Here is a 25,436-nt window from a genome sequence, read left to right as displayed (position 1 = left end):
TAAATCACCTGGCTGCCCTGTCCTCCGACAAAAGAGTTGAGGCGGCAGCACATTCAGTCGCTGTTTCTTCCTGTACATGCAATGAAATAACCACAACACATCCATAGATTAACTAAGTCTTACTGTCATGGCTAAGATTTAGAGAGGTCTGCTCTCAATATGTCAAGCTATACAGCTGCAGAGCTGCTGTTACATTCACTGTCTGGCCAATCGCTGCAGAGCGCTGATCCACGTAGCCTTGGAAGCCAGATGGTTGTTGCAGATTGATCAAATAATAAGAAGCATCTGGACTTTTTGTCTGTGAGAGCAGTTTCACTCATATAAACATTTAAATCAACTAAAAGGATTCTAACATTGCGAATTTACAATTTTGCATCCCTTAACCTGTAACCTGTAAGTTTTATGTTTTTGTGAGCTTTGCATGAGAGCAATATTTTCCATCTTCATGTGACGTCATCTGCAGTGTATGATTGTATTGGCATTTTCTTAATGTGGTGTCCTAGGTCTCGTGTTCCACCATTTTTCATTTAGCAACAGAAACTCCGGTTTACTGACATACTATCTGACAATGTATTTGGAAAATATCAGAGCCAGAATTACTGTAAGATCAAGCTGCATGGAAGTGGCACCGGGTTTAAGCCTTATACATCTGATCTTTCACAGTCACAGCGATGCATGTTTGTGTTTTCCCCCATACTCGTATAATATACTTGCATTGCATTTATTTATGCAGAGTTTTATCTCAACCCTTTTTCCTAAAAATTACATGTGTATACTACTAATTTGTGCTTAGGGCGCTATGTATGAAATGTAATTGCAACCTGGCTCATGTTCTTAGGCAATGTTTTAGGGAGTGCTACACTCTCCTACATCACATAAGTCATAGGGAGGTGGCCAGGGTGGATAGTCGGTGTACAAATAGTGCAGTATTTTTATACTGGAAACAGAGATCTGCATCCTGTCTTAAGTTTAGGGTGTGCTGTTGCTTATGTATTGAATGTGGTCATGGTGGAAAGGAACTGAACATTTAGGTTTTTTTTTATTTGCATGGAGAGTCACTGACATCCACAATCTAGCCTGATAACTGCTTCGATGTTGAAAAAGAGGTTACAGTAAACTTTTTAAATTTCTCAATCTGACTCAAACTCTATTATCAGGGACGAAGGCCAGATGTGATGAACTTCTAAGGCTTAGATCCAATAGACCACCAGAACAACTTAGAACAAGTCGTTTCAAGCAGCATAACTACCAAGTCAAGAATGAAGCCCACTGTTTATCCTGGGGAAGTTTTGGCTCAGATGATGAATTAGCCGTGCTTAATTAGAATGTGCTATCTCCACCGGGCCTCACGAAATGAGAATAAACACTAGTTGAAACTAAATGGAGTGCCAAGACACAAGAGCTCTCTTTCCTTTTCTCTTAAACAACACTGACACACTAATAAAACATGCACACATTGAATGTGAAGGGTCACAGTTTAGTTAAGTTTTGTAACTTTGTTATTTAACGCTAACTGTTTCTTTCTCTATGTTTATCTTTTCTCTGCATGTTGTTCCTATTTGTACAGGCATTTGTGCGGTTGTCAGGGAAACACACGCAAAAAAGTAACAAACTTAATCATATGTGTCGTGATTTCCCTGTTAGACAACTCACGTCATGCAGTCTTAACACAGACTAGATACAGCTAGAACAGCTGCATGTTTAAAGATGGAGATGCTAAGAGCTAATTTCAGTTTCATTGACATTGTTAATACTGCTCAGAGAAATTAAACACACAAATCTCTGTTGCTTCTCTCCTACACTGTAAACATTGCCTTACACTATTAATCTCATACAATATACAGAATAATAACAGCACTGATACTTTACTAACATTAAATTGCATATGTATGGCAACCTGATAGCTGATGTTAGCAATGAAATAGTACCAAAACCATGTAAAACTATTATTACACTGGAAGGAACTCTCACGGAGTTAGGAGTTGCAACGCAGTCAGAATGGGAGGGGTAAAAAGTAATATTCAGTTGGTTGTCATGTACAATTTCACCGCTAGTTAGGAGAAATTCTTACAAGATGTAGCTTTTAGCCAAGTGGCGTGTTATCTGTACGCGTTTTGATCTATCTGCGTGTATGTCTACTCTGTAGACAGCGGACGTTTAACTTACACGCCTGTTGGCGTGTTATCCCCACTTGGCGTGTTAATGCAAAAAAGAAAGCAACGGTTGAGTTTAGGAAACGAAACAGGCTAAAAAGAGAGTATGCATCTTGATAACACGCCAATAATGGCATACAAATTGGCGTGTCATACATACGCCATTTCATGAGATCAGTCTGAAGTAAATACAAGGGTAGGAAGCTCAAAGCTCCTGCTGGGGTTTGTAAAGTGATAAAAGTCTAAACTCACTGATGTGTTCACCAAAGACAAAAGCTCCTGCTGTCTGATGGACTGCAGATTTACCTCACCCAAAAAATGTATAAAGTTGAGATACCTGATACTGAGAAAAGCAATCCATCATTAAAATAAGACAATACAAATTACTCCTAACATTTAATTGCAATATTTTTCACCATCATGCACTATTAATTGTGATGATGGTAAGGAGGCTTTAAGTCCCAGTGATGGTAACATAGCTTAATAATCTTTTCTCCTTCAATTCTGGGAGAGCTAATGTGATTGTGGCATTGTAATGTTACGTTTGAAAGAATAACCATAATGGGCTCATTTGCAATGATGGATTGCATTTGCAGAGGCAGCAGTAAGTCTCAGCAAGCTGTTTTTGTATTTCAAGTGAACAAGCAGTTGACTCCCAGCTGGTACAGTTAATCAGACAGTAGTGGGGTTTGGATTTGAATTTCATGAGCGTTAAATGAAAAATTGTAAAATAATTTCCTAGTGTTTGCCACGGTTTTGTTGGTTTTGCGCCCACTTTACTCACCGAGTTTGCTGAGATCTGTGGGCAAATAATCTGACAGATTGGTTTATAATTTAAACAATTTATTTGAAAGTGAGCACATGTGTCATAATCCCTTATTGCACAAGACAAAGTAAATCCAAGTATTCATTTTGCGTTTGGCAACATACAGGATGGTTCATTTAATATTTGCTTGATCGTTTGCCATGATAATGGCTCGTTGGATGGGAATGTTGGTCGGTCCGTCACTTTGGTCCAGACGGAAAAAACAATATGTGAGAAAATAGGACTCCTGGTGCATAGTTTTAACTTCAAGATGAATTTAACAGTTTCAAACATTGCTCACGGTTATCATTCCTGGTCTGTGATGCTTAGCTGGAGAAGATACTGTCCATGAAATTAAACACTTTCACAGGCACACAACTATACCGTAAATGGTTAAAACACAGAGATCTGAGTGGTAAGATTGTTTCTGTAACATATTTGTTGGGCAGGCAGACAGTTTGGGAGTGCATGGGCAGGATAGAGGATTTCGGGCTCCAGCTGGGAAGATTTTCTCCTCTACAGGAAACATCCTGCCAGCTCAGAGCAGGAAAAAAAAAAAAAAAAATAGAACTTACAATACTATTAGGCCATGTCTGCACACTTACTTAAAGGTTTTGAGAACTGGCTGTTTCCCCATGCCCCCTCTCTGTCTCACACATATGCATCCTGTGTGCTCTTTCTATAACTTTGGCTTTTGCGGCCCTCTCATTTGGAGAAGTACGTGACCTTATTTCAGAGCTGCCCTTATTAGTCTGATGCAGCATCACTTCAAACTTTCAGTTATGTTCTGGTAATCACAGGCAGCTTTAAGCCCAAAGTAGGAATAAAACATCTATGAGTAAACATATTTGTAGAAATAATTGCCTACACTTTTAAGTCTCAGGCCTTAAGGTTAAAGAAAGAGGTATGTGCGCTTACAGCTGTTAGCAACTGTTTCCTTTTTGTGTGTGTGTGTGTGTGTGTGTGTGTGTGTGTGTGCATTACCTGCTTATAAAAAGCTTCAGCTGTGGTATGTATTGACACAGAACAGTGTTACAGCACCAGTGGATCACAAGCTAATATGTGAAAATGTCTGTGTGAAGGTGAGGTGATAAAATGCTTTTACACTGTTTTATACTTGGAAATTTAATGATGCCATGAAAATCTGATTTCAGGAAAGCTATGCCAACATTTATGAAAAAAATGTATTTTCGCGCACACACATCTTATACAAGTCTGTTATTCTCAGTAGCCCTAAATGATTTTCCGCCAAAAAGGTCCCAGAAAGGATTTTGCCTCCTTTTTGAACAAAATTTGTGTGGAAACATGAAGTAGGTTAACAGACAAGAGTCGCTCTCGGTCACACAGAGTATGTCAGGACTTCATTCCAGTCAGGATGAAATATGACCCTCCTATCATCTGATACCAGACATTACAGGCCTCTGGTTCACAGGACAAACACTGGTCCAAAATGGTTTTTCATAGTTTTATTTTGTTTCTGTCGATTTCAAATAAAGTGTATGAGTCTGGTGGATATAACTAATGCAATTTTGCCGATGTTTAAAAAAAACAAAAAAAAGATCTTACTCTTTAACAGAAAGGTTGACCTCCTTAAAAATCCTTTCCATAATATTGTCAGACACAGAATATTAATCTGAGCCAGTCAGTTGCAAAACAAGCACTTTTGTGAGACTAAATACACGCTGGACAGTTGCCCTATTAACTCACATCGTAGTTGGTTTCACTACTGCTGACAGTTGTGCTTAATACTGGACTAATTTCAAAGATCCTCATTAATCGGCCGCAGTTTAAAATGGCATCACAAAGAAAGCGGAAGGTACCGGACATCCCGCTGACATGAAAGACATTCGGCTGAATTCCCGGCGACACCTGAACAATCCCGGAAGTGGATTGTCGTGGTTCTAGACTACCGCGATCATGTTGGACCAACTGTAGCTCATCTTAATACAGTGGCAACATGGCTCAAACGAATCTCTGTGCCTTCTGTATTTGCTGTAGGGTAGCCCCACTATGTTTATGTGCTCAGTTACCATGGGAACATTCAAGTTTTATACTATGTATTATTTGTTGTTTTGATTTACAAGCTGTTAGCTTGGCCTGAGTGACAGATACGTCTCTACAGGTGAAAGGCAAGGTCTACAATAACTTATTCATGAATTGGCTGGAGGACCGGTATGTTAACAACTGGACCTTGGCAGACCACTTTTGTACCACAAAGTAAGAAACTTGTCTGACCCGAGATGGCCTGAATGAGTGTCTCTCTTTCTTTCCCTCTTGCACATTAGTTTGATCAATAACGCTGACACACACAAACATCAGAGGTCATCCATCAGCTTCATACCAGCTCACAGATATAAAGGAATACATCAAATATTAACGCCCACAACTCCTCCTTGAGCACAACAGAGCTCTGACACTACTGTACAGGTACAGTGAAAAATTGAAACTTTTCAGCAACTATACTTTCTAAAACCACTGACTCACACCCACAGCGCCTAATGGGCAGGTTAGTTAATCGGAGCTGTAATATCACTCTGAGCTCACTTCCATTTGAAAATGCATCGGGAAGAACATGAATAAAATACCTAACAGAAGTCCGGAATACCAAATTGGTACAATAACAAGGACATTAAGTGTAATGATTACGCAAGAGCTTAACGCCTGTATTTCCAGACTTTGACATGTGATGATATATGCACAGACATTTAGTCATTTACACAGTTTTATCGTTTTTTTTAATGGTAGGTTATTTGATGCTGTCATACATACAGTTCGGTCATCTCATCCTCATGCGCTTCGGAGTGGACAATGGGACGTTGTCAAGGGAGAGGTGAGGACAGGACCCAAATGCAACAAGAGACAGCAGGCAGGAGCAGTAGTACAGCCGTTTATTGTGACACACTTCAGTTCAATGGCAAAATCAGCAAAGAAAGCACAGAGGAACAGAGACAACTCACGGACGAAACGCTGGGGGGTTTATCACAGGAGGCAGGCGGGGACTTATAAATCACAACCTTTGCGTGTGAAGTGGCGTATGCACGCTTTCAGCCCTGTTTTGTGCGTACACCACGTTTATAAATGAGACCCCTGGACTGTTATGTGGAGCAATTTTGACGTATCATGGCCAAACGCTTTTCCCATACACAATCATTACAAAGATATCTCTCTGAACTCATGAATATCATGAGTAGCACAAACTCTCTGAAATGAGTCTTTAAATCAGATTTTGATTCATTACATCCAGTAATGAATAGAAGTCTCATAAGCCTTATCAGTTGATTGTGCCATTGGTGTTTCGGGGAGCTAGCAGGCTATTGGCCCAAAACACAAAGCCTGAACATGGTATGCCGTTGACCTAGTTTCAAAAATAAAACGATAAAATGATAATCCAGACTATTGTTTTTAAACATTAATGGCAGTTTACAGACCAACTGAGCCATGGGACTATTACTGACATCTAAGATGCACTTGGCAATATTAGCATGCTAAAAAGCTAAACTAAGATGTGTTAGCATTTAGCTCAGTGCACCATTGGGCCTACGCACAGCCACACAGAGCTGCTGGCCTGGCTGTGGACCTTTAGTCTTGCTCAACAGAAAATCTATAAATAAAGGATTGGAACCTTCTGACAGCCAAAGCTAGAGTGCTATGAAAATGTTGTATATGTAACAGGGATTTCAAAATGTTTTGCATTACTGTGGACTGTGTATTAAACCAGCCTGGCAGGATTTAACACAAGACATTACAATGATTTACAGGGAAAATGAATAGGAACGGCCCTACACCAAAATCCACCTCATAACAGATTCAAGGCTCTAAAAACATGAATAAGAATGTACAGATCACACAATGATACGCATCTACATCCTCCATCCCTCCAGTGTTTTCTATATTGCAAAAGCTACTCCAGCGTACCATCCCCCTGTGTTGTTCTCTATAGTCCCCCAAATGGGTGCCCTGTAGGGAGGTGACAAGTTAATGATTCCCCCAGCGGGGTGAAACCAGCAGCAACAAAACCAAAGGGGTAAAGAGGTTAGGAGGAGGGCTGTATCAATGACAGAAGAGGTGAGAGAATACTCAGGTCTGAGCTCAGCGAACAACACACTCAACCTCTTCTAATTAAGAGGCAGCAGGTGCCAGAAGCTCCCATTGATGAAGTCTCATCAAAAAAAAAAGACAGAGGTTTTCTTCACATCTTATTCTTTAGTGCATCATATGAGAAGCTTTAAAATATTCCAAATATTGCACAACAACACGCACGTATGCACGCACGCGTGCGCACACACAGACACACACACGGCCCCTTTGAGAAATCGTGAATGAGTCATATGGTTGTGGGTGAGAGGGCCTGTTTCCTCATTTTAGGCCAATCAGAAGTGTCATGGCAGAGTGTGTGTTAAGCATCGTGCAGTGTGTCTGTTTTGTGGGGGATTAATCAAGGGAGATAGGGTTATGTTTGGGTGCCTTTAGAGGACGGCCCCAGGCCTTTTCCCAAAACATATGTGAGTAATCATGACAGCTGGGGCCCTGGACAGGGGCTGGAGGAGGGTGATGTAGGGCTGAAATGTCAGGTTTTAGATGAGGTGCTTCAAATGTTACATTTTATTTTACTGATGTATTGGTGTGACTAATTCAGCTCTGGGAGTCTGTTTTTCTGACAATGCATCAGCTCTTACGGTCCATTTCATCTCTAGACGCCCCCACACAATCCTTTCTCTTTCTGACTCAGAGTTTTATGGTCTCTTACATCTGGGCATGCATGCAAGAGACTGGGACAAATGTTTTTCTAATAATATTACAGTGTGCAACTGTAATCCTACTTAAATAATGATTGTTTTTTTTTTCTTAAAGATTATTTTCGGGGTCTTTTCCCAGTAGTGACAGTGAATAAACATGAAAGGGGGAGAGAGATGGGGGATGACATGCAGCAAAGGACCGGAGGTCGGATGCAAACTTGGGCCGCTGCAGGACTCTTACTTACTCTTACGCTCTTACTTGGTGAGCTAGATAAGCTATTGGGAGCTATTGTTTTTTGGTCACTCAACCATGTAACTACCTGATTATTATTAAAATCTTTTTCAATCTTCTGTGCCTTTCTCAGCAGTCTCCTTAGTGGATGATGTGCATATTATAGTCATTAGAGTCATTAAAGTGATCACAATAACTAGCCTATTAACCTTCAGACAGCTCAACACTTGTTTATTGCATTCATACAAATAAAATTCAAAATCATTACATTATACAGCTGATTGCATTTCAGCATTAAAACTTAACAATTTATTTAATTATCATTATATTTTCTAGCATGATCATTTTAGAGCTGGGCAGCGATTAACATTTTTGATCGTGATTAATCGCATAATTTTCCTGATTAATCGCAAAATGAAATATTGAATTCAAAAGTAGTGTATATAGTGCAATTTTATTTAAAATGTTCTGCCATATGAACAAAAGTGCCATAACGTTTGTTCTGCAAAAACTTTGACACATTTCACTGCTGTGCAACTTCAATAAGAGTCCGCCGCATGTTTCAGCATAAAGTCTCTCCTCCGTTTTCATTCCACTCAGAGCATGTGAATTACTCCGAGATAATTACGGTTACCCAGTGAGTCCAGTAGTTCTCAGTGAGTCCAGTAGTTCTCAGTGAGTCCAGTAGTCCCTAGTAAGAGAAATAGCTGGTGTATGTTTTGCAGTCCTCTCCTTTTCATACAACTTGTGTATTCTCCTTGTGATGGTGCGTGCTGAGGGAATCTCATACCTGCCGTCGTTGTTGCGACTCTCAGACCGATGTCCTCCACAACCCCAATGGGCCTGCAGTCTGTAGCTATCCACGTCGCCATGACATTTGTTAGCTTCTCTTGTTTATCTCTACCCCCCCCACGCTGCATCTAACGTAGTCTGCCGAAGCCTCGCGCCACTGTGTGTGTCGTTGAATGCTTTGCTGGTACCAACTGTCAAGGTGATATTTCAGACTGGAAGTACTCCGGTGTTAAGAAAATTTGACTTTGTGGTATATACAAAGGCTGTGAGCAACAAACTTTTACAATAATAAAGAAATAATCAAAAACTGCGTTAACGCGCGATGAAAACATTGTCGGCGTTAATTAATTAATTAGTTAACGCAATAATAACGCGTTAACTTGCCCAGCCCTAGATAATTTATATCACAACATGTTGGCGCACAGATTATCACTGCTTATAGGGGTTATGGAAGAAAAGAACAAGTTGATAAGACGGGCTGTTGAACCAAGGTGAAAGGCAGAAGAGTTAGTTGTATTAAGTTAACACACTCAGGCTTCACTTCTACACAGTAAAAGCCAGATGGCCGCTTTCAGTGTAAATTGCAACTGTCTTTAACAACTGTTTACTCAGATCCTTAAGAAACCTCCCAACATTTTCCGTTTGCATGATGTTGATAATAAATTTGTGAAGATTCTGACACTATACTTTGACGTTGATCTCCAGTTATTTCACAAAACAATCCTAACTCAAGGTCCCCTTAGTCAAGGTTTTTCCAGGGCTTTTAACTTCTTCAGCAGATGGAGTTTGTTTGTCATGGCGGTGGATCTGTTGACATGCAAGGTCAGTCGCTGTTATTATTTCATCCATGTTACGTTTGGGGAGGATGTGGCTCAGGAGATGGCCCGTTTCGTCTTTAAATCTCAAGGTCAACGTTCAACTTTAAATCTTAAGGTTGGCGTTCAATTCCCCAGCTTCTCCTATCCGCATGTTGAAGGGTCCTTGAGCAAGGCACTGAACCCCCGAGTTGCTCCCACTGGGCAGGCCAGTCGGTAAAAAAAGGCTCTACATACAAATGCAGTCCATTCATGACTTTTTGTTCTGTTGTGGCTTGAAGGTAAAAGCTTTTTAAAAAGCTAGTGGACCCTAAGTTTGTCAAATAATTTTCTTCATTTGTTGAATGCCCACACTTAGCTACAGATGTAGAGACATGGCGTTTGTTGTTGTTGCTGCGATGACTAAACTGAATCTTAAAAATGTTGAACTCTCCAGCAAACAATTAATGTTTGATATTATATGGACATAATAACTAGGATACATTTTACATAAAATGCTACACAAAAAACAGTGCAAATCACATTATTCTGGTCATAACGTTTATTTCCTTATATTTTATAATTGCCTTACTCTATTTTAGCTTGTTTTAATTTTAATTGTATTAAAATGTTGTTTTGTAGTGTAGTGTGTTTCTTTTGCATTTTGTCTTGATGCTTTAGGTGTTTTGTGTAAAGTACTTTAAATTGCCTTGTTGGTTAAATGTGCTATCTAAAGTAAATTAACTTGCCTTGCCTAAACTGGAGAAACATACTTATATTTATATATATATATATCTAATATGTACCAACTCTATGACCGTTAGTCTATTAACTCATGGATCTCACTCTGCTGCCATATTGATTACTTTAACCCACAGACACCCTTTTTCTTTTTCCTTGTATCTATTGGTATATTTTTAAACTTTTCATAATAATGCCATGTAATAGTTTTTTCTGTTATGTGTAATTTCCCAATATGGGATCAATAAAGTATACATTACTGCTCCTCTGCCACTGAGGCATTACAGTTTGTCTTTCACAACTAATGATTGATTTGTTCATATATTTTACATCCCCCTTTAACTGCAAGCAGGAATTAGTGATAGTTTCGAGACCAAACAAGGCCAATGGACAACAAATGACAAAAAGCTGCCCCGCCCACAGTGCTGCAGTGTGAGTCATTTTATCCAATTATTTCTCCTCAGCACAAGACTACCAGTAATAAATACATTGTTAAATGCAACGTTACTGAGTCTTATTTTCAATAGATTGAAACCCAGGAGCAGTAAAATGATGCAAAACCAGCACACAACCAACAGTACTTATTGTTATTCACCATAAAATTTTATTTCTAGGGAATTGCAGCAGTTGCTCTCTATTCAAATGTGAGGAGAATGTTTTCACAGCTCGGGGGAGATGCAGTGGAAATCTCATTACTGTGTACACATGCTGGAAAAAATGTTGGCTCCGGGGGAAATTAAACGCCTTCTCCTGAATCGCAATAGGCTTGTTAGGATTTTGGTGTGTAAATGTAACACAGGGGAGCAGAGAAGTGGGCTGGCTAACACTTCTGCCAGGCTGACTGCTCTAACAAGCAGGGTTAAACTGTAACCTGTGGTCGGCTGCGACCCTCTCAGCAACAGCTACACAAGCTGATTTGCATGAGATGTGACTGCTGGAATTTCCATCTATGGACAAAACAGAAGCCTGAAGCACACTGGCAGGTGTGTGCGCATGTGTAAGAATCGCTTAACAGATGAACACCCATTGAAATTTGGGTCAATTACCATTCTTGTGTCATGTACCAACAGTCCTGTGATACGCCCACCATCAGACAAATAAATAAAAAATGATGCATTTTCAAGTGTTTCACCAAATAGACCAGATGTTACTGAGTGTTACCAGGAGCAGTAAAGTGTGCTGTATTAGAAATGTAGTGTCGTCTGGAGGAAGAAGCTCTAAATCCTGAATCTGAAAACCGTCTGAAAGCTAGGACAATAACAGTGACGAATTATACCACAATCAATCACTACAAGAACACTGCAGTAACACAAATTACCATAAATCAAAGCAACACTTCTTAGACACAAAAATAGATCAACAAGAAAAAAAAGAAAACACTTCTGGTGAGAGGTGTTAAAGGGTACCTACAGATTCCTTCAACTTGGACCCTATTTTCCGATTCCTAACTTTAAAACCTCTTTCAGATCTTTCAGTTTAACCAAAAACAGCACTGATGTTAGCACTAAACCCACCAGACTCCATTTAAAAAAAGGCAAACTTTAGCGTGTATAGAGCTAACATGTAAATCGGTAAACTATGCATTTATATCAACCAAAACTAGAGTTGTGATGGTTGGAAAAGTGGAAAGACGACCCAAACAGCTTTGTTTTTATATTTAGTTTCGGTTGACTTTGAATTGAAGGAATAGGAATTTCTTGTCCAGTAGACACTTGCGCAGGAATTACTCAAATTCCTGCGCATCTAAATATAGGATTTATGGACACAAAACTCAAGGACCAAATCTGAGACAATAGTTACAAGTTAAGAGAAGTTTACTGAGTCCAGCATTAAAGTTACAAACACAATTGTGGATCACAAACAGATTCTATGTATCTCAAGCTTCAGACAAAGGAGTCAGAGCTCTACTTGGCAAAGTCCCTGTCCAGTTGTGAGCCCCGATCTGACCTCTCCCTAACACTGTGTTTCCTTTAAACAAGGTGGTGTCTGCCTGTTTTTGTAGTTTCTCTTCTTGTAAATGTAAAGTTTTTATATAGCACTTTTCTAGTCTTAACAATTACTCGAAAGCATTTTCACATAGTACAGGAACCATTCACACACTTTGGCTGCCAGGCCGGGGATTGAACCACCAACCTTCTGAATGGGAGGGAACCGCTCTACTACTGAGCCAGGTTGAAAAAAACCAAATGGTAGTTACACCATGCAGGAATGCCATAAGTACAGCACGGATTATTTTTGTTTTTAAGACCATCTGCTGATGTAGGCCTACTATAGTACTAAATACTGTTACTTTAGTGATCCGATTGCAACTTGTGCATACAGTATTTGGAACTCTGTTGGTGGATTTGAAGTATTGCTGTCTTAGTTGGTTGCTAGGCTGATTTCATGTCTTTTATACTGTCTTATAAAAAAGCTGTTTTATAGAAACGTTATGAACATGACTACATCAAACAACAAGAAATGAGCCAGACTGTTGCACTTGGTTATCCATTACTACATTACGTGTAACGTGGGCACTGCAGTTTAATTTTTTCTCAATCCAACATGTAACCTTTTTGTTGTCGTAAATTATCACTACAGCAAAAAAAATATAAAAAAAATAGTTTCCTACAAATACACTGATTTACCTCTGTTTGAGTAATATTTGCTTAAACCTATAGTGCCCAGCTGTTTTAGAAAATTACTGAGCCTATTTTAAAAACATGGAATAATATACAGTATTTGTAACCGGTCGTAAGCTTTACGTCTTCAGTAGTAATGAATATGGCTGAATGCCACAGACGAGCTCGGGAAAAGTTTTTTGTTTTTGTGAGACATACTTGGTTCTTGTCTTTTCATGGGAATTGTTAACAATAACAGAAGTTTGGAATATCATCGTCAATTCCATGATAAATTCCACGTCAGGTGTTGACATTATTTCTCTATTGACTGTATGTACAGGCTGTACAGGTTATCTGTCTAAATGTTGAATTGCCACGTTAAGAGGAGGTGCAGCTGTTTGTATAAATGCTTATTATTTGGAGACATGTTTTTTCTTGCATATTTAAAGTAGACCAATGTATCAGGTACAGTTCGTTCTTTATTTATGTCTCTCTAGGTCTCTGGAGCTGAAAAGAAAAACACCTAGTGATTTCTAGGTCAATTAACATTCCAGTGTCATTTCACAGAGAGTGGCCGAGAGCCCCAGGGGCATTCTGGGATAACAGATGCGCACAACACACAGCCATTCCATATCAAACTGGCTACACAACCTAAAGATGAAACCCACAAGAATGTCAGCCTTCAGGCTTAAGTCCCAGGACGTTCAAGGCCACTGAAAAAGTCCAAATCTCTTTATGGTTAGATAGAAAAAAAGAAAGAAAGGAAAAAACACACAGTACATGACTCGCCTCAGGAAACAGAAACGTGATTATTGAACGGTGACCTTGAGTAAAGGCCGAGATAGTGAGCCATCCGTGCGGGATCGAGGGCAAAAGTGGGCTCATTTGGACTGGATCGGAGCCAAAGTGGGGACTCTGTCAGCGGGTTAGCATTACTTAGAGCTGGCTAATGGAGAGGAAAGGAAAGGAAAAGGGAAAATATCTTTTGTGAATATTTAAATGTACAAGGGAAAGAAAAATAATGTAAATAAGGAAAAGATCTCAAACTGGTGACTAATATATTGACAAACACTTTTGTGATTGTTGAACATGAAAGTTGATGTGTGTCCATTGAAATAGTGTTTTGACTCACACAAACACACATGAAAAAATTCAAGGCTTAACAAAGTGCAGTTTTTTCTAGAGCTTTCAATCACATCCTATGGCCTTCGCTTCAGCAGGTGGAGCATGCTCAGGTGTCATGGAAACCAGTCTACATTTTTTATTCTGAACACTGAGATGTTTAAAGCCCTGGAAAAACTAGTTGTTTTTTGGGGATTTTTAAAGAAATGTAAATTTTTCAATTTAGGTCTAGTGAAAACAAAAACAAATGTCTGCCATATAGTTTCTAATATGTTTTTTATTTTTATTTGCTTGTTCTGTCTAATGATCTAACACCAAAAGATCCAAGCCATCCTAAGATGTTAGAACTCTTTGCAGTTGAATACCATTGTGTCTCTGTTTCTGCAGCATCAATAACTTTTTTTTACTGTCTCTTGTGACTCTGACAGTGTTGTAGGAATGAGATGCTAATTTGGTGAAATCCTTAATCAAAGTTGGAGGATGCAGATGTGACATTTTGTACTTCTCCCCAGTAGGACATTTAGGTTGGTCAGTTACAGACAGTGGGCTTATTGTGAGGTAGAGTCAAGAGTTCGCAGCCTGTGGGAGAGGCTGGTGTGCAGCGTTTTTGGGAAGAAAAACGGTTCCGGCTGATTAGTCATGAGGGAGGGAGGAGTGGGGTTGTATGTGCTCCCTGCATGTGATCTGATAGATCTGCTGCTGCTGCTGGTGTTCTCACACACAAGTCAAGAGTTGAAAGTTGAAAAGTGGGTCAGGGGATGTAAATGCAGAAAGAAATCGACAGGGAAACATCAGTTTGAGGTGGACAGAGTGAAGATGGATAGTGAAAGAAAGATGAGTGCTTGTTATGTTTAAGCCATATTTTGTTTCTGTGAAACGCTAAACAGTGAGCGCAGGAAGAATAGAATGTTAACAAATTCACAATATGCCAAAGAGATGAACGCTTTTTGTAGCTTCTAAGGAGATTTCTTACTTGTGCTTTAAAACATCTGCTGCCTTCCAGCCCTTTACCATTTCACATAAGAAGCTCATATTTCTTAATGCCGTTGGGCATTGTAAAGTGTTATACTGTGGGATTTCTTCATACTGCCGCCACACACCTAATAAATACTTACATTAGTTATTAACATTCACCTGAATCCCTCTGCAACTTACATGTGAAGCTGTGAAGACAATTGAATTTTCTTAATGGGAATCCATTTTAACTACTGCTTTGTAATGTAAAGAACATATGCAATATTTAAAGCAATGGTTGGACGTTTTGGGAAATACACTTTTTAGCAGTCAGACAGGGCTGGGTGTTTCCCTGTTTCCAGTCTTTATGTCCAGCTAAGCTAATCATCTGCTGGCTGCAGCTTCATATTTAACGTACAGAAATGAGAGTGATGACCGATTGATGATCTCATACTTGCTTTAAATTATACAAATTTAGAGCATTGTTTAAAAATGGCCTCCTGATGAAAAGAAACTCCAAATTCCATGACCTGAACAGGCTTAAATATTTCAAACATCGGGAGTTAAGAAACAACGTTGGGAGGACAGTGAGGAATGAGCTGGGAGGTCTAAAGACGAGACAGTTGTGGGAAAAGATAAAAATACATTCTTTCAAGCACATTAACCCTGTTAAGCTACAGTATATCATGCTAAATACCCCTCAGTACCCCTGCCTATTAGCCATTAGCACTGAGGGACATGTGTGTTATCACACTCAAACACACTCTGGCCAAGGTTATGTCCCTGCATTTTTATGGAAGTGCACTTTCCAGTGACTTAAACACGCAAGATTAAACAAGAGTCCAGTTTTCACCTTGGAACCCTATGACAGTAGACACAAGGAAACACCTGAAGATCCTCTGGTTATGAGACAACAAAAACAGAAAAGAAAAAAACGTATCAGTTTTCACCTGCATTGTGGCTGCTGACTCAGCCTGCGTGTGCTCAGGCTCAGATAGACGGTCCAATCATCTGTTCAGTGTTTCTGTATAATCTTAATCGCTGGTTTGTTGGCTGGACTATAAACTGGAGAAATGAATGTGGTGCAGGTTTATAATTAACAAACGATTGAAATGCAGAATTCATGAGATAGCTTCTTTTATTAACACTATATTATAAATATGCAAGAGTTGAAGATAAATTAATTGATACCACTCTTATGTCTGTACGGCAAATATGAACCAAGTGCCAGCACCAGGTTAGCCTAGCACAAACGGGGAAACTGCTACTGTAGTGGCTGTCCAAAGGTAACAAAATATGCACACCATGACACAGAAGCTCACTATGGAACACATTGTAACACTTTAATTTAATACACACAAAAACCAAAGTGTAAAACTGACAGGTTGTGCTTTTATGGGGGGTTATGTGCCGCACTGTTCCTTTAATCTCTGTCACTGGGCAGTCGAACCGGTCCATCAAAAGCAAGAGTGTCATGTTAATGTATATTGCACTCTCCCTATCACAGTTATATCCTCACAAATACTTCTCACCTCTCTATGCTGGCCATTTTTTAATTCTGTCTTATTTTACTGCTCATAATATGGCCCATTTCCATCACTGCCTCCATTCCACTGAAAGAATATCATCAAAGGGCAAACTCATTTTGCACCATAATTGAAATTGTCATTTCATTCCATCTTTTCTACGTTTTGAGAAGAGTCTTCTCAGCATCCCTCACGGATGAACTCTCTTCTCGTTTTTTCTACGTTGAGCATAAAAAGGCTTATATTGGGTAGAGAGTCATGCTCACAGAGAGTGATGTCAGCACCCAATGCCGTCTGCCTCCCTGCAGACTCTGCAACTAAATCCCCCCGCTAATCTCCAATTAAAATGGTGATAATAGGTGTTTGCCCAACTCAGTGCCCACAACTGCACCCCGGCTCCGTCCTCCCTCCTTGCGACCTCCATCAAATCTGTCACAGGCAACTCAAACACACACAAACACACACACACACACACACACACACGCACACACACACACACACGCACACAAGCGCACGCACAAACCCCATCAGACCCTTTCCAAAGTGCCCGAAGGATTGACCTAGATTGAGCCCACTTCACAAACTAATTTCTGTAAACACAAAGGAGGATTAGCAGAGATTAAGATGACAAAATCTGAGGACTGAGAAGTAGCTGCCATAGGCCAATTATAATTGCTGCCCTAATGAAAAGTGGACTGTGGCTAAACCTTTTTTCTTTTAACCTATCCTGCCCAGCAGCTTGGCATGCAGTGTGAGGTGCTGGATACCATGTTTTAACTGTGGATAAACCCAGAGGGCTTATGTTTGGATCTGCTCTGCTGTTTCGCTGGCTGTACCTTGAAGAGTATACAGTACATGATCAGTGTTGGGGGGTAACAGAAGACATGTACCGGCATTACGTATTCAGAATACAAATTGAGTAACTCTATTCCATTCCAGTTACTTTTTAAATAGTGTATTAGATGACAATACTTTTCAGTTTCACAAAGTTGTTCACTATCTAAATGAATTAAGGCAACTCCATGCATTTTCCATACGCCCCAATATGAAAATGAAAAAATTAGCTTTTTGCTTGATAACCGATAGAGGAAGAGATGGAGCCGGAACCGGCACAGCTGAGCCAGGGCACTAATGCATTTCTATCTTTGAAATTCAAACAGCATTTCACATTAAAGAAGGAAAAGAGAGAACGTAACATAACTGTGCAGTGCAACCTCTGCTTGCCAGCAACCAACGATCTCCAACCTGAAGCAACTTAAAGTAAGTTATTTTTTTAAATTAGCCAAGGGTAGTCGTCTGCTCTAGTTCTACTGCTTTTAGTTTTTTCTAGTTTTTTTGCTATTTTATAGTTGTATCAGCTTACCTGCTTAGTTGACGTGCAACTTTACCTTCTCCTATGTGTTAGCCCCAGAGCCGTTGAAAGACTGACTAGCCCCATTTGACATGCTGGCTAATGTTAGCTAAAATTAGCACGTGTTAGCAAGACTGCAGTTAGATTTTTGTAGTAGGCTATACAGTTCGGGACTACAAATACAGAAATCTATCTTCTTGTTAATGTGCACAGTCAGCCAGTTGGAACAGAAGAACACACCAGAATAGGCCTGTTAAGTAAGCAGTATTTGATGGCTGCATTCCTACACTACAATAAAATTCAATATGGAATTTTGGAGAAGTATGGAAAGTATTCCGAATACGTTACTCAGATTGAGTAACATAAAGGAATAGGTTACAGATTACAATTTTGGGCATGTATTCTGTCTTATGTAATGGAATACGTTATCCTTCCCTACTTATCGTTTCCTACATGATACATGATGCAGTACTGTGCAGTTTGTTCTGCCTTTTGCTGACTGGTCAAAGTTTCTGATAGCCGTGATTCAAAAGAGACAGCAAAGGCAAACACAGCAGCAATTAAAATCCACAGCAATCTAAGGATTCTAAATGGATTGAGATGGTTTAATGGATTATAGTTTGTCATTAAAGTTCTCAAGGAGGCTTTGGTAACTGATGAAGTTGCACATTTCCAGTATTTTCCTTAGTGGGGGTGTGTTTGCTCTCTTCTTGCATTGTTGTGGTAGACCTTCCAGATGCAGGTTGCTTGCAAAGAGTAGTTTACAGTGCTTAACCAGTAATTTCCCCTAACATATTCCATATGTGGGCCACATCTGCTATACCAGTTGATCATGCATTTTAGGAAATTCACAGCATTCGTGTTGAAAAGTAAGAATAGGAAATCTAATGAAAATCTGAAATTCAACCCTTGGAGGATCAAAAGAAAGGTTTAAATTCCTGCAATGTTTTGTACTGGACTAAAAGCGTTTTAAAAACATAATTTCTTTCATGTAAATACCTTTTTCACCAGCGATTACACCCCCCCCCCCCCCCCCCCCCCCCCCCCCCCCCCCCCCCCCCCCAACCCATCTCGATTCCTTTACTGGGTGAGGCAAAATAGAGAGGAAAACATCTGTAAGGAGAACCAAAGTTTGATGTGGTCACTTAAGCTTTCAGCAAATCTGCGTGATAAAGCTCCTCTGAAAGCTCAGCCACTTTGCACCATTTCTGACGCAGAGCTTAGGCTGTTTTTGAAATGTCTTCACAGCACATTGAGGACCGGGTGTCAGAGTGACTGCGGCTAACTGAGTGTGTCTGTGGGCGTTTGGAAGTGTGTTCAAGCGCGTGTGTGGTTTGCTGTGTTTATGTGTTTATGTGTGTGTGTGTGTGTGTGTGTGTGTGTGTGTGGTCCAGTGCAGAACAAAAGTGGACACTGATCAGCAGAGTTGGCGTGTGCACAACGCATTCGGAACAGGAAAGGGAGGGAGGCTTTCATCTTCACTCATGCTTGCTGAGACCCCAATGGGGACCACATGCCTGAGTCGGGGAAGGAATGCTTTTGTGTGATTAATACTAAAAGTTTAGGGGTCCCCCGCTGTCAGGGTCTAAGATGTGGCTTCAGAGCCCCCATCAGGGAGTCAGTTGAAGCCAATGAAATCTCTCTAAGGCACAGATAACAGCTTGCCACGGGGGAAGGCAGGCACAGGATAAAACAGTCAAAATCCTAACCAGCTGTCAGACGTCCTACATTCTGCTAATTACAAACTCAGTGGGCTCCCCCCCACTACCACCTACTGCTGTCCCAGCCTCACCTCTGTTCCATCCTTAAGCCAGGCATTTAGTTAAGAAGGCTCTCATAATTGATGAAAGAGAGCAAGAAATGCAACTTCCAACCGCAGTCTGACTTCAAGTGGTCATAAAAATGCCTGAGAAATTGGAGTTCTGCACACCCGTCGCGCTCATTCATTAGCTGCGGCTAGGCTACCTTACATCAGCACACATTCATTTACCAGCCTCAATGTGAGCCTGCCTCAGTAAACATGGGCTTTCCATTCTTTCAGCTTTGTTTTTCTATTGTTTTAGTTTGCATTGATTAAGGTCTTAGCCTGGAGTTGTTTGTACAGACATGTCCGTCCGATTGAAAGCAGAGTACAAGTTTAACTGACAGAAAGTTTCAGGGGATCAAGGAGGGTCATCCTGCTGAGCATGATGGGTAATAAAGAATTACAACATCTCTCTCTCTCCCCAAAAAATCTCATTATTTGCAGTGTCTTAGAGAGATCGAAGCGATCCAGTATTTACGTTGATTTGGAAAGTTAGAAGTCAACATTTATTATTATTAGAGGTAGAAAGCAACAAACTACATTTACTCAAGTACTTTATTTAAATGCAAGTATGAGGTTCTTGATTATTTCTATTTTATGCTGCTTTTTACTTCCCCTCCCCGGCATTTAAGAGGAAAATAATTTTCTATTTACTCAACTACATTTGTCTGACAGCGACAGTTACTACTCACATTAATATTTTACATTAAAAAACACATTATTACCTTATATACTAAAACACATTGTTTCTCAACCTGTCTAATTGGGGCCCCTTGTCACATTTCAAATGTCTATGAGTTGTTTGCAGTTCCTCTAAAGAGAGACTCCTGTAATGGTTTCATTTGAATAACTGTTGAAGGCCTAAATAGATGAAAATGATCCAATAAAAAAGTGAATAGAGAAAAGACATATTTTTTTAGCAGAACGTTTTTTTCTTCTTTCCTGTCCCATTAATCATCTCACGACCCCTCTGATTTAACACGTGACCTTTTTCAGGGGGCCCGGCCCCCATGCTGGGAATCACTGGACTAAACTATCTAAGTAGCCTATTCATAACTCCCACAACCAACTAACTAACTAAAATGCTACTTACGGATTTATGCATCAGTATTAACAACCTAAAAATCTATCTGATAATGTCATGAATAATACTATTGTTTCGTCCTTTTTAGATGTTTTACATTACATGTACACATTTTGCTGCTAAGACTTTTCTACCTTCACAGTAATGTACCTTTTTCTTGTAATGGAGTATTTGTAGACTGTTGTATTTGTATGTTTTCTTGAAGAAATGATCTGAATACTTCTCCCACCACTGATCATTTTGAAGAATTTCAAAAAGCATACATCTTGTCAGAATGATATAGGTCAATGCTGACACACTATCAGACTATCCCTCTGTTGTCGGTTTGAAAAGGGCAGCTGACAAGGAAGAAAATGGCAACACGCATTTACATCTGCCACCTCTCCTGTGAATTCCCTTCCTTAATTAGAAGGCTGAAGTTAATTGATTGTTTGGGCTTCCCATTCACGTTATTCATGAGAATAATGTTTACTGTTTAACAGACTTCACTTGAGCTAGGGTATTTTAAAGTGAAGTGAGTAATTTCAACCCATCATCCCTCTTTCCTTACCCCCCCCCCCCCCCCCCCCCCCCCCCCCCCCCCCCCCCAAAAACCCAGTCCAGTGAAAATCCATAAACAGCAGAAATTGCAGGGCAAATGCCTTTAAGCCACACTAATTAAAAAGCCCAACAACCTCATTTCAAAGAGAACATAAACAATGTTATGAGCACACCGCCTGCAGGGACTCCCCCAAACTGTTATTACATCTACCTATGAAGCCGCGCAGCGTTTCATCTTTCCCCGGTTTTCAGCAGTAAGATAAGCCTGAGATCGCTGAGGTAAGCTAAGTGGCCTTGAAAGCATCCCTAAGCGTTTAATAAGTACGTACTAATGACCCCCAAACACATCTTATCAACATGAAAGCCTGATAAAGCTGTAGGATATCCAAAGGGTGAAGTGGTGTTTTGATTCACAGGCCCATAAATCTGCAGCTTTTTTATATAAAAAAAAATAAAAATGAGAGCAGGTTTTCAGGATGGTTGCAACCAGCAGATATTGAGCCAGCTGCAACCAAACACATCTGCCTTCTTATTGCCAGCACTTTGTAAAATGCAAAACGCTAAGCTAAGATGCTGAAGCTGATGAACATTATACCTGCTAAACATCAGTAGACTGTGTTAGCATAGTCACTGTGAGCAATGTTAGCATACAGACCTTAGCATTTAGCTCAAAACCTCGCTGGTGCACAGGGCAACTAGCATGGCGACACTTAATTTACTAATCTACATCAAAACTAAAGGGTTGTGTCGATTGACGATGTCATAACCCTACTAACCCCTACTAACCCCTACTAACTCCTGCCACCCCCTACTACTCTTGTGATGGCTGGCCGATATCATGATGGAGAGCCACCATTGTGATGCCACGCCCCCCACCCTGTAAAACACACGCGAATCCCATAGACAGTTAACGAAATAGACCATCAGATCCCGTTGTTCTGGACAGAGACCAGTGAAGGAAAATAGAAGCACTTTTCCCGTGATGGTTAGGCATTTCTGCACAGCCTGAGCTTGACTACGTAGATGTGACGTGAGCAACCTGCCTGAAAGTTGTAAGTCTTCTGGTAGCTGTGCCAAGAGAAATGTCAATCATTCCCAATCAGCAGAGACAGAGAGCGTAGGTATATGTTAGGAGATAACATGGACACAGGCTAATTACTGCTAACTAACGCTCTAATTAATGTTAGTAATTAAACCTAAACAACTGATGTAAGTCAAAACTGTCTGCGAGCTTCTCCTGGCAATGCTGGGATTTGTCAACTGTGCGAGTGCAAGTCGCGTATTAATGACACAAACGTTAGCCTTTTTTTACAAAAACGTCTGCTACAGAGCCAAAACGTGAGCTACAAGGTAATGGAGCCTTTTATACATTGTCGTGGTTCTTTAGAAATAAGCAATGCACAAATAGAGTCTTGAAACGCTTCAGATGTAAAGTTATTCACTGTCAAAGTGGCACCGAAAGGAATGGCAGTCCATGGGATGCTAAATGCCGGGGATGGCTTCGTAACATTAAAATGGCGCCATGGGAGCTACGCTTAGAGAGGAGAGGCTTACCCCCTTGGCTAATCGTAGTCACAGGCGTTGGGCGGGAAACTGCGTCTGTCTTAAACTAGCAAAGACACTTGCGTCAGGCTATGGGCTGTGTGAGATAGGGCCCCCTAAGTGAAAGATACTACTTTTTCACCCTTACGTGCAACCTATTTGTGAAGAAGACCACCGCTTTGAGCAGAGTGGATTGGTTGCAGTGATACAGTCTCTCTCTCTTTCCCTGTTGTAGTTCGCTCAACCTGCTAGTAACGTTAAACACATGTTGATACAAAGGGTAATCCTGGGTATATTACATTTTCCACAAAATGTATACAAATTCTTACCACTCTCAAGGTAAATAAATATGAAGCTACAGCCAGCAGGCAGTTAGCTAAGCTTAGCACAAAGATTGAAAACAAGGGGTAACAGCTAGCCTTGCTCTGTCCAAATGTAATATACATTTATAAATGTTTTTATTCAACTCTAAAGCAAATACAGTACGCATATTTCCCAAAATGTCAAACTATTCCTTTTCCTTTAAGTGTGATGCCTTTAAAAATCTTTGTAGTTCTTCCCAACGCTGTCAAGGTCAGTCACGTATTTGTTGCTCCCCTGTGTTCCATTAATTACAGCGCTTTTCTAAATGTCCTCTTCTGATGGAAAATCACTTCAGGTAATGTTCAAGCACTAAATTAGCACGTGGCTGCAAAGCAAACCAATCCGCAGGGTATCTGGATAGCCACAAATTTTAAGGACAGGGTCAGCTGCATTATCCCGGTAGGAGGCTAAGAAATAACACAAGCAATAGACAAAGGCACAGGCAAAGAATGAGAAGAGAAAGAAGAGAGGAGCCATTGTGCATTCAAGCAGGCCTCCTTTGACTTAAGTACCTCTCATCCAGTTTCATTCAGCCTTCTCATGATAACGCAGGGGGGAAGGTGCAGGCTGTGGAGTATAAACAGAGGACTAATAAAGCCACTGACAAAAAACATAATTAAAGACATTAAGAGAAACAACAGAAATTTGGGCTACAGGGAAACAAACAGAAGTATGTATTCCACCTTCCAAACCCCGGAAACATTCCTGCAGCCAGAAATCTCTCTGTACTCCTACTGTAGGTTGAGGGAAGCTCTGATAAAGAAATGCTTTGAAAACTTGTGTGATGTGAGCCTTGCGTGGCTCTTTCTTTAGCAGTCCTGCAGATGCTATTTTGTCCACCGTGTGTTATCTCCTGAGTCTGCCTTGTGGTCCAGATAAGCAGGCTGCGGGGCTTTTGAAAGAACAGTAAACTTTATTTAAAGTTGGCCTTTTTAAAGCAGACACAGCAGCACCATCAACAACTGACAGGACATTTCAAATTGAATTGAAAGTTAACATGAGAAGATCAATGCTTTTCATTTCATTTCAGGACATCTGACAGGGATCGACTGGCCCCTGACACAGTCCCCCTTGCCTGAGGCCCAGTGGTCCTAAGCCGCCCGCCTGAATGCTGATATAACTCAGAGGTCAGAGCAAGCACAGCCCAGTGGACGGCTCTCTCATTTTGAAAATATGCCTGACATGATCCCAGTGTCTGTGCATGTGTGTCTAATGGTTTAAACCAGCTCCACCCTGCATTTCTTTTGTGGGCACTCCAAAGCTCAGAAGCTTACCAAGTTTCTTCAGCTTTGTATCAACCTACCTGCACCTTCACCCAGCTGATGAAATCTTCTGAAATCCACAGGGATATGGTCTTCTTTTTCAAGATCTGTGTGATCTTATTTACATACAAACTAATGACGAATTACTTCAATAATGTGGAATCTTTGCTCTGCATATTCAACACATGTAGCCAACTGATAACTTTAGTTAATTAAAGAAACTTTAATAAGACATTTTTATCATCCACAAATCCTAAAGATAAAAGCAAAGATAATGATGAACTGATCTTGCTAGGTATTGTCTGTGTGCTGTGCAAGGATTATGGCCAAATGAAGTTTTGAGAGCACAGTCAAAATATTTGTGTTAAGTCAGGATTTGAATCCTCAGTAGGAACCAATGAGCTATGTGCTGAGCGCCACAGGCAGAGAAGTGAAGCCATTAAGTATTGTTGGGATTGGTCTTTTATCGGATTTGTTAATAGAGAAAGAAAAGAAAAAACATAGAACAGCCCCAGACTTACCCTCTATCATTTGTTCTTAAAAGTCTTTCTTCAGGGATATCAATAATCTTAAAAGTTGTTGAATAAAATAATAAAACATTAAAATGGAAAATGTTTTATATTTTGTAATTTATCTTGGTAGCTAATAGTGCCTGGACTGTTTATATTCTATAACTTTTCCAGCTTGTTATTTCTTCTAAATCTAGATCAATAACTGTAATTAGACATCCACTGATGTTGACGGAGGAGTGTAGAGACATCTGGAACTAATTTTAAATGTATTGGAAAATGCCTCTGTACATGTGTGAGGGCACACTTGCTTGACTGAGTTGCAGCTACTGCCTCTGTTGCCAGGGGACGGTGACATGTAGGTACATTGTTTTTTATCACAATCGGCCACACATACAGACTGCCCACACAAAACACTAGACTTTATAATCTGTTCAGCCAAGCTCTGCATAAGCTAACAGCGCCCAAAGGATTCACAGTGTTGAAGGGTTGAGCCATCAGTGGTATGTTCTGGTGGGGGCTACTT

At 40.3% G+C, this 25,436-nt stretch overlaps 1 long non-coding RNA gene across 1 annotated transcript; it reads right to left on the bottom strand.

The window, feature by feature from the left end:
* Nucleotides 1-1,615: 1,615 nt before the first annotated feature.
* On the bottom strand, nucleotides 1,616-13,668 carry LOC117959749. The gene is made up of 3 exons (XR_004659996.1): nucleotides 13,659-13,668; nucleotides 9,632-9,637; nucleotides 1,616-2,080 (listed from the first exon to the last, which is right to left on the bottom strand). It is a non-coding gene; the product is annotated as an uncharacterized LOC117959749 (long non-coding RNA).
* Between the last annotated feature and the right edge of the window lie 11,768 nt (nucleotides 13,669-25,436).

Source organism: Etheostoma cragini, chromosome 16 (genome assembly GCF_013103735.1).
Source record: "Etheostoma cragini isolate CJK2018 chromosome 16, CSU_Ecrag_1.0, whole genome shotgun sequence".
Lineage (NCBI taxonomy): Eukaryota > Metazoa > Chordata > Actinopteri > Perciformes > Percidae > Etheostoma > Etheostoma cragini.
Note: the sequence above shows the minus strand (reverse complement) of the source record. Positions and strands in the feature narration are given on the sequence as shown.